This window comes from Pantherophis guttatus, chromosome 5, assembly GCF_059756535.1.
Source record: "Pantherophis guttatus breed Tessera chromosome 5, ASM5975653v1, whole genome shotgun sequence".
Lineage (NCBI taxonomy): Eukaryota > Metazoa > Chordata > Lepidosauria > Squamata > Colubridae > Pantherophis > Pantherophis guttatus.
Window position 1 is genome coordinate 81584680 of NC_142067.1, and position 10751 is coordinate 81595430.

General features: G+C 44.8%; 1 protein-coding gene across 1 annotated transcript in view; it reads left to right on the forward strand.

The window, feature by feature from the left end:
* The window catches only part of SCML2 (Scm polycomb group protein like 2), a 288235-nt gene that overhangs the window by 269309 nt on the left and 8175 nt on the right, over positions 1-10751 (forward strand). The window lies entirely within an intron of this gene.

Here is a 10751-nt window from a genome sequence, read left to right on the forward strand (position 1 = left end):
AAGGCGGTCTCGAAGATAACCTGGCCCTGAGCTATGTAGGGCTTTAAAGGTAATAACCAACAGCTTGAATTGTGTCCGGAGACCAATAGGGAGCCACTGCAGCTCGCAGAGAATTGGTGTAATGTGGGTGTATCTAGGTGCACCCACAATAGCTCGTGTGGCTGCATTCTGAACCAACTGTAGTCTCTGAACACTTTTCAAGGGTAGCCCCATGTAGAGCGTGTTGCGATAGTCCAACTGTGAGGTGACAAGGGCATGAGTGACTGTGAGGAGAGCCTCCTGATCCAAGTAGGGTTGCAATTGGTGCACCAGGCGAACCTGTGCAAAGGTCCCCCTAGCCACAGCTGTCAGATGTTGTTCCAATCTTAGCCATGAGTCTAGGAGGACACCCAGATTGCGAGCCCGTTCTGAGGGGGACAATTTCTCCCCCCCAAGACCAAGGATGGACAATCGACATAGGAGGCAGTAGCCACAGCCATTCAGTCTTGTCTGGGTTAAGTCTGAGCCTGTTGACTCCCGTCCAGGCCCTCACAGCCTCCAGGCACTGGCACATCACATCCACTGCCTCACTGAACTGACGGGGGGTGGAGATATACAGCTGGGTATCATCAGCATATTGCTGATATCCCACCCTGTATCGCCGGATGATTTCACCCAGCAGTTTCATGTAGATGTTAAATAGGAGGGGAGAGAGGACTGAGCCCTGAGGCACCCCGCAAACGAGGGGCCTCAGGTTCGACCTCTGTCCTCCTACCAACACCAACTGTGACCGACCAGAGAGATAGGAGGAGAACCACCACAACACGGTGCCTCCCACTCCCAACTCCCTTAGTCATCCCAGAAGAATACCATGGTCAATGGTATCAAAAGCAGCTGAGAGGTCAAGTAGCACCAAAATAGAGGAATGACCCCCATCTCGGGTTCACCAGAAATCATCCATCAGCGTGACCAAGGCAGTTTCTGTGCTGTAGCCAGGCTTGAAGCCAGACTGAAAAGGGTTCAGATAATCCGTTTCATCCAATGATCGCAGGAGCTGAAGTGCCACCATGTTCTCTACAACCTTTCCCACAAAGAGTAGGTTGGAGACTGGCCGAAAGTTCTTTAATTCTGCTGGGTCCAGGGAAGGCTTCTTGAGAAGGGGCCTTACAACCGCCTCCTTTAATGGTTGCAGGAAGGACCTCTCCCTCAAGGACGTGTTAACTAAAGCCTGGAGCCAGCCTCGTGTCACCTCCCTGCTGGCCAAAACCAACCAGGAGGGGCACAGGTCCAACAAACAAGTGGAGGAACTCATCACACCTACAGCCTTGTCCACTTCCTCAGGAGTCACTGGCTCAAACTCCTCCCACACAATAGGCCTAAGACCCGCCCCCATCATCTCGGTCGGTATTGCCCAATCAGAGTCCAGGTCCATCCGAATCTGAGCGACTTTATCCGACAGAAACTGCACAAACTCCTCAGCTCTACCCTGCAAGGGCTCTTCCGCTCCCCCTACATTAAGGAGGGAGCAGCTCTTCCGCTCCCCCTACATTAAGGAGTCACCCTAAATAGGGCGGTTGAGCGAGAATCAGTGGATGCAATAAGTGCGGAAAAATATGAGCACTTTGCCGCCTGTATCGCCACTAAATAAGTCCTAATAAAGGCTCTCAAGAGTGTTCGGTCAGATTTGGATTTACTGGTCCTCCAGTAAACCCTGAAGGCACTCTTTCCTCAGGAACCTATACTTAAACACCCCATCCCAGCTCAACCATATATAGTACAGGTAGACGTGAGTGATGTGGCCGTAGGAGCAGTATTATTACAATGAGATATGCAGGATGAACTCCATCCATGTGCATACACTTCTCAGAAATTTACACCCACAGAGAGGGGCTGGGCGATATGGGAGAAGGAGGCTTTCATGGTGCGATGAGCCCTTCTAACTTGGTGGCATCTGTTGGAGGGTGCAGAAAAACAATTTGAGGTCTGGACTGACCATACAAATCTTGTAGCCCTCCAAACTCCCAGAAAATTGTTTGATTTGTTAGAAGCTAACAACCAACTCCCCTTTCTGGACGTCCTAATCTACAAAAAACCCAATGGCTCCCTAGGACACACCATCTACTGGAAAAAAACACACACCAATCGCTACTTAAACGCACAATCACATCACCACCCTGCACAGATCAACTCTGTAGCCAGGACTCTCATCTCCAGAACCAAATGCCTAGCCGACAAAGACTACCTGAAAACGGAATTACATACTCTCACAAACGTATTTATTTATTTATTATTTATTTTTTGTTTCGATTTATATGCCACCCTTCTCCGGAGACTCAGGGCAGCTTACAATGCGTTAAGCAATAGCCTTCATACTTTTGTATATACCTGCTTAGTAGGGCTTTCGCCCCCTCCCCAAACGGTGTTCCTTTTTATACAAAGTCAGCTTATTGTCCCCACAAACCGGGTCCTCACTTTACCTACCTCGAAAGGATGGAAGGCTGAGTCAACCTTGAGCCTGGTGAGATTTGAACTTGCAGTAATTGCAGGCAGCTGATGTTACTTAACTAAGGTGACCAGATTTTAACATTGGTAAAGAGGGACATTGTGGGTGTGGCTTATTTTGTGGGCGTGGCTAGCTGGTCATGTGACTGGGTGGGCGTGGCTAGCTGGTCATGTGACCGGGTGGCCATGGCTATGTGTATAGGGTAAGGTGAACAGATTTTAACATTGGTAAGAAGGACACCATTGTGGGCGTGGCTTATTGTGTGGGCGTGGCTTGGAGGCCATGTGACTGGGTGGGCATGGCTAGCTGGTCATGTGACCGGGTGGCCATGGCTATGTGTATAGGGACTACTCAGAGGGCTGAAAAGTCACTTCTGACAGGTCCTCACACTTTTGACTGGTCCTCACACTTATGACCATCCTCACATTTATGCCCGTGCAGCATTCTTAACAACCATGTCACTCATTTCACAACTGCTTCTCTTCACCATGATGACAAGATAGGGCAAAAATGTAAAATGTGAGGACAGTCGTAAGTTCGAGGACTGGTCAAAAGTGCGAGGACCAGTCAAAAATAACTTTTTCAGCCCTCTGAGTAGTCCATATGCACAAAAGGACTAACCAGAGGGCTGAAAAAAGTCATTTCTGACAGGTCCTCGCACTTTTGACTGGTCCTCACACTTATGACCATCCTCACATTTATGCCCATGCAGCATTCTTAACAACCATGTCACTCATTTCACAACTGCTTCGCTTCACCATGATGACAAGATAGGGCAAAAATGTAAAATGTGAGGACAGTCGTAAGTTCGAGGACTGGTCAAAAGTGTGAGGACCAGTCAAAAATAACTTTTTCAGCCCTCTGAGTAATCCATATGCATAAAAGGATACAGTAATAGAGAGGGATGAAGGAAGGGAAGGGAAATTAGAGTAGGAGTGACGGTAAGAGAGGGAGGAAGAGAGGAGGAGAAGGAGAAAGGAAGAGGAAATAGGGAGGAGAAGAAGAGGGTGGGGGGAAGAGAAAGTAAGAAGGAAAGAAAAGAGAGGTGGTAGGTTTGAGGAGAAAGATTGCTGTACAATAAAAAAGATGAAAGGGAAGAACGCCAACCCCAAACAGATATAAAGATATTAAGATAAAGAATGAATTGTTAAACTTTAAAGAATAAAAGAGAACAAATATGAATAAATAGCAATAATTAGAAACACACATACAAACATACAATGTATTTTCTTTGAACAGAATATTTGGCTGGTTCACAAATTTAAACAGTGTTTAGTCATTTCAATTAAATTTACAATTTCTATATTTCCTTTTTGCCATATTTATTCCTCATCTATTTTTTTTAAAAAAACAATATTACCCTTCATCCTCATCTCTAATCTTAATCAAATTCAATTTTTCCCTTCTATTCTATATTATACCCTTTCCCATTGTCATCTATTTTATATCCATCCTCACATTGGTTAATTATGTAATTATGTAATACAGTTGTTTAATACAAATTCAACATTTTAATATAAATCAATTAGTTATATAACTATCTTTTTTGTATATTAATCAATATGAACATGAATATTCCAATTATTTCCATGCAATCCAATTTCTTACAAATCAATTAATTATATTTACCAATAATAATAAACCAAATAATTTCCCCCATATATTCCTCCGAACCACAACTTAACCATTTCTGGTTTCAACACAGTATACAATTAATAGTATCTCAATTATTACAATTCCCTAGTTAAAAAGAGCTTTTTTTTCTTTTGTGTTTTAAAATCTTGAACTCTCCTCTTTTGCCCTAAATAATTGTTTACACCTACCTTTTTTGGTGAGGAAAAGGAAAATAAATCTGCTGCCTAATTTTCCAACGTTGCAAGCAAACAGCAAAGCCAACAGCCTGTTTTACTTTCAGTTTCGTTTTGAGCTTGGTTTGCACAAAGAGAAAAAAAAACTGCTGAGCAATTTAGCAAGAGCAGAGCCCTGCGCAAATCAGCTGAGAGGGGGAAGCCGAGCTAATCAACGTAGGGCGGCCCTTTGAAGCCCCGCGGCAAGAGTTTAAACAGGTTTTTTCCCTCTAGCCATCAGCTGGGACTCAGGAGGCAGCCGGGACTCAGGAGGCAGAATGAAAAATCGGGACTTTTTTAAAACGCCGCGGGACGCGGGACAAATTGCTCAAAAGCGGGACTGTCCCGCCAAAAGTGGGACGTCTGATCACCTTAGGCAAAAGGGTAGTGAAAACAGGTTTTTTACAGCATAATGCCTGTAGCTGCTTTAAATACAAAATAAAGTATTTTGCATGGTACCTTATCATGGTATAGGTGAAGATTTGGCAAATATTTTGTTACAGTTGCAGCTCTGTTTTAAACTGAATTCTGATTTAATCTAATCTATGGCATTTTGGTTACATTAGTTATATAATCAATCTCAAATAGTATTTTGGATTTTAATTTTGTATACTGAGAATGGCACACACATATATAAACTTAAGTTGGGACCAGAATAATAATATGAAATCAATTTAATCAAATAACTCCATTTAGGCATCTTATTTTGCATGGGTGTGAAAGATAGTGTTTTAAGGAAAATAGCTATTGTGTCTTGTAAGATTATTCTTTAATGCATGAAATCTGTGGAAGCATCTGAATTAAAACAGCAGGAGTTTACATAGAACATTTCTAAACTATTCATTATTCATTCTTGCTGTGAGTGAATTTCATATGCATATTAAAACATAAAAGAAAAAACATAAAAGAAAAAAATGCTGCTTTTATATTCTGTGGTGAAGAGTACCTAACTTACCAAGAGTATAGCTTTCAGTTAAAAGTGAATATTGTTAAAGGTAATAACAATAATGATAATATTAAGGCTCCCTTAAAAAGCAGGCAACAGGAATTGGTCCCGGCAAAGCCTCTTTTATTTACACGACTGTGAATTACTTTCATTCACAGTAAGCAAGGTTTGTCCAAACAGTTTTTCGAAGGAATATTTCTCAATACACCTTATCTCGATTGGCAAACTGTCATGTAACTTGCTTCCAAACGAGGCAAAGGGCAAAACTTGGCACAGAGTTTCTCAGAGTCACGGAATGAACGAATTGTTTCCTGCTAAAGCCCCCTCCCTGTTTGCTCCTCTTTTGTTTCCTATGGGAGGGGCCAATCACCTCAGTGGTGAAATGTAAAATTTGTTCTGTGGGCGTGGCTTGGTGGTGGGGGTAATGTGACTGGGTGGGCGTGGCCACCTTTTTTTTTTTTACTTTTAAAAGCCAAGGTGGCGCAGTGGTTAGGGTGCAGTACTGCAGCTACTTCAGTTGACTGTTAGTTCAGAAGATCAGCGGATCAAATCTCACTGGCTCAAGGTTGACTCAGCCTTCCATCCTTCCGAGGTGGGTAAAATGACGACCCAGATTGCTGGGGGCAATATGCTATTTAGTATACTGTCTTTGGTGTAAGCCACCCAGAGTCCTCGGAGAGTGGGCGGCATAGAAATATTAATAATAATAATAATAATAATAATAATAATAATAATAATAATAATAATAATAATAATAATAATAAATATTTTTTCTACAACCTCTTCGGCCGAAGAGGTTGTAGAAAAAAATGCTTTTAAAAGCCTCTGATGATCCCAGCTAAATCTTATACTTAACAGCACATTGTACCTTTACAGGGAGGATACTTGAGAAGAGGGTGTGGCCCACTGATGACGCCTTATAAGGCAGAAATAGCTATTTGAGTCTCCCAAATTGCAGCACAGAGTTGTTGCTTTTCAGCTGGATACAAAAAGCCCACAAACTTGTGAATGAGATTTCACAGAACTAGGGCTGAAGAACAACTTAGCTTATGTAAGTAGAACCTGGCTAGAAAGAATATGCACATAAAAGCCTACGAAAAAAGAAAAAGACACATTGTACCTTTACAGGGAGGATACTTGAGAAGAGGGTGTGGCTCACTGATGACGCCTTATAAGGCAGAAATAGCTATTTGAGTCTCCCAAATTGCAGCACAGAGTTGTTGCTTTTCAGCAGGATACAAAAAGCCCAGAAACTTGTGAATGAGATTTCACAGAACTAGGGCTGAAGAACAACTTAGCTTACATAGGTAGAACCTGGCTAGAAAGAATATGCACATAAAAGCCTACAAAAAAAGAAAAAGATATATATATATATATATATATATATATATATATATATATATATGTATGTATGTATGTATGTATGTATGTATGTATGTATGTATGTATGTATGTATGTATGTATATCTATATGTATATGTATATATTTTTCTTACTTCTTAATTAATATATATATATTAATAATAGGTACAATTAATTTGATTAAGGTCCTTTATTGTATGGCTATGATTGGTTATTATGGTTATGGTTATGGTTATGATTATGGTTATGGTTATGGTATGGTATGGTACGATACAGTATGGTATCTTGATCACAAACTTTAATTTCAACTTACTACAGTATATCAGAATAGTATCCATGAGATCCAGCATTATTTGCAAGAATCAACAAAAGCACCAAATCTATGATAAATCTAAATGAGAATGGTGACTATTGAGTATTTGCTTAGAAAAACAAGTCTTTGTTACAAATATATGGTTCAAGCACAATGCCAAATAATAATAATATACATTTTAAAATATTGTTTCAATGTTGATGAAACAATGAAATAATTTGTGAAGGATTCAAAGAAGTTGAGAAATTCTGAATGTGGAACAGACAGTTTTTAGTTATGTCTATAATGAATCTTGGGAAAACAGACATGAAGAAAAGGAAAACACTAAACTAAAAAAACTAAAGTGAAAACAGGAACTAGTGCAAGAAAAGAAAATATGAGTCCTGTATGAGCAAACATTAACAAATTAATCTCCCAGCCCAATAACTAGGAAGTGGTTGTAAGGAAAGATGCTGTGAAAATTGCCTGGAACATCATTATAAAAAGAATTATAGAACGAGACATAATTATGTGTGAAATTATGTACTGATACAAAATATGAAAAAAGATGCTGGGTGGAATGATGAACTGAAAGAAGCAATGGATGAGCACCATCATTTTAGCCATTGTCTATCCACTGCAGGATGAAGGACTCTTTGTTACAAAAATGAGAATCAGAGAAAAATATTGTATAATGTGAATAGGGAGAAAGAAATAGTAGGAAAAAAATGCAGTCCAGAGGTTTCCAAACTTTCTCTTTGTTTATGGTGCCCTTTAGTGTCTTGGGATTTTTTTCACAGCCCATACTTCAAACTAGTTAGGTTGCGATCGTGCAGGGCTCCTGTATGTGTGTGCTGAAAATAAAGTGAGAGAATGCTGAAAGGAGTGTTTTACTGATTTGTATGGGGATAATAGTGCTTATGTACTAATACAATTATGTCAGTGAGTGGATTTGAAATGGGTGCTATAGCCTCAAAGGAAAACTAATGAAAAAAAGAAGTCATAAACACTAGAAGAATACTGAAAAAATGGGAAGATAGCAGGTGTAGATATTGTAACTGGAGAAATGTTGAAGTATAAATTAGGTTTTTTAGAAGCAGCTGTATGATTTGTTTTTATGTGTATGAGGATGATATTAGTATCTGACAGTTGGATGAATGCTTTTATTTATTTATTTGTTCCTATTTCTATACCGCCCTTCTCCAAATAGGACTCAGGGTGGTGAACAGCCAAAGTAAAAAACAGTATATACAAAATTTAAAAGCAGTTTAAAATAATTAAATATTTTGGCCATAAATTAAAACAACCCAATTTAAAATCAATTTAAAATTTAACTCAAGCCAGCCCAGCTAGTTGAAATAAATGGGTTTTCAGGGCCCGACGAAAAATCCGGAGGTCTGTTATTGTACGTATCTCTGGGGGGAGGTTGTTCCAGAGGGTGGGCGCCGCCACAGAGAAGGCTCTCCCCCTGGGAGTCGCCAGCTGACATTGTCTGGCGGACGGCACCCTGAGGAGGCCCACTCTGTGCGAGCGTACTGGCCGGTGGGAGGCTATTGGTGGCAGAAGGCGGTCTCGTAGGTACCCCGGCCCTAAGCCATGGAGCGCTTTAAAGGTGGTCACCAACACCTTGAAGTGCACCCGGAAGACCACCGGGAGCCAGTGCAGCTCGCGCAGGAGACGTGTCACATGGGAGCGCCTCGTTGCCCCCATAATCCCCCGTGCGGCCGCATTCTGGACCAGCTGGAGCCTCCGGGTGCACTCCAGGGGGAGCCCCATGTAGAGAGTGTTGCAGTAGTCCAGGCGGGAAGTGACGAATGCCTGAGTGACTGTGCGTAGGGAGTCCCGATCTAGAAAGGGGCGTAACTGGCATATCAGGCGGACCTGATAAAAAGCCCCCTTGGCCACGGCCGTCAAATGATCTTCTAAAGACAGCCGTGCGTCCAGGAGGACGCCCAAGTTACGAGCCCTCTCCGTGGGGGCGAGTGATTCGCCCCCAATAGCCAGGGATGGCATCAGCTGGCTATATCGGGACGCCGGAAGCCACAGCCACTCGGTCTTGGAGGGGTTGAGTCAGAGCCTGTTTCTCCCCATCCAGGCCCGCACGGCCTCCAGGCACTGGGACATCACTTCAAGGGCATCGTTGGGGTGGCCTGGAGTGGAGATGTACAGCTGGGTGTCATCAGCGTACTGATGGAACTCCACCCCGAAGCCACGGATGATCTCACCCAGCGGCTTTACATAAATGTTGAACAGAAGGGGCGAGAGGACCGACCCTTGTGGCACCCCACAAGCAAGGTGCCTCGGGGTCGACCGCTGCCCCCCTGTCACCACAGATTGCGACCGGTCAGAGAGGTAGGAGGAGAACCACCGCAGAATGGTGCCCCCCAACCCCAACCCCGCCAACCGGTGCAACATGATACCATGGTCGATGGTATCAAAAGCCGCTGAGAGGTCTAACAGGACCAGGATAGAGGAGCAACCCCTATCCCGAGCCCTCCAGAGATCATCCACCAACGCGACCAATGCCGTTTCCATGCTGTGCCCAGGCCGGAAGCCGGACTGGAGCGGGTCTAGATAGACAGTTTCATCCAGGTACCGGGGAAGCTGTTGCGCCACCACACTCTCAACAACCTTCGCAACAAAGCGAAGGTTGGAGACTGGACGATAGTTAGCCAAAACAGCCGGATCCAGAGAGGGCTTCTTGAGGAGGGGCCTCACAACCGCTTCTTTCAAAGCGGCCGGCAGGACCCCCTCACTCAAAGAAGCGTTAACAATCTTCTGGAGCCAGCCTCGTGTCACCTCCCGGGAAGCCAGTACCAACCAGGAGGGGCACAGGTCCAATAAACATGTGGTCGCGTTCAGCCGTCCCAGGACCCTGTCCATGTCCTCGGGAGCCACAGGATCGAACTCCCCCCAGATAACACTCTCAAGACCTGCCTCAGTCATCCCATCCGGACATACCCAGTCAGAGGCCAGCTCTTCCCGAATCTGAGCGATTTTGTCATACAGATACTGCACAAAGTCCTCAGCTCGGCCCTGCAAGGGGTCATCCCGCACTTCCAGATGGAGGAGGGAGCGGGTCACCCTAAACAGGGGCGCGTTGGGCATTAGGTCCACCGCACAGTCATAGGGTCGGTGCGGGGGCAAGTGGTCCGCCTCCTTCTCGCTGAACACGTCGGCGAAGGGCGTCAGCTCCGGAGGCAAGGAGACGTTTGGGGCAGAGACGTCCTGGCCGGCGCAGGTGTAGCGAAGGTGGTCGACACACTGCAGGCTCGGGAACGAGATGGCGTTTCTCGACTACGCCACCTGAGGGTTGTGCGCCCGAAGCCAGGCCATCCCCAGGACCAAGGGAAAGTGCAGATCCGCCATTAGGTAAAACTGGATCGCCTCCTCGTGGTTCCCAATGGCGAGGTGCAAGGGCTGGGTAGCGGTTTTGATGGGCCCTGCCACGAGTTCCCGCCCATCTATAGTTTCGACCCTCAACGGAGGGTCCACTGGAACCAAGGGGACTTTGTAATGGGCCACAAAGGCCTAGTCCATAAAGTTCGTGGTGGCCCCCGAGTGCACCAGCGCGTGCGCCTGGAGCCCCTCCAACCGGTTAGCCAACAACACCCGGGTGTTCAAAATCAGGTGCTGAGGGGGCTCACAGTCCACAGCCGCCGACTCCGGCGGGGCATGGTCACGTGCCTGACCCAGAGTTTCCCCTAGGCCAGGCCTGGCCCGTTTCCCAGCTGGTCACGCCGAGACTCCGGAACAGGCTTGAGTGGTCCACTCCGCTTCCGGGGACACGAGGTGGCAAAATGTCCCACCTCGCCGCAATAG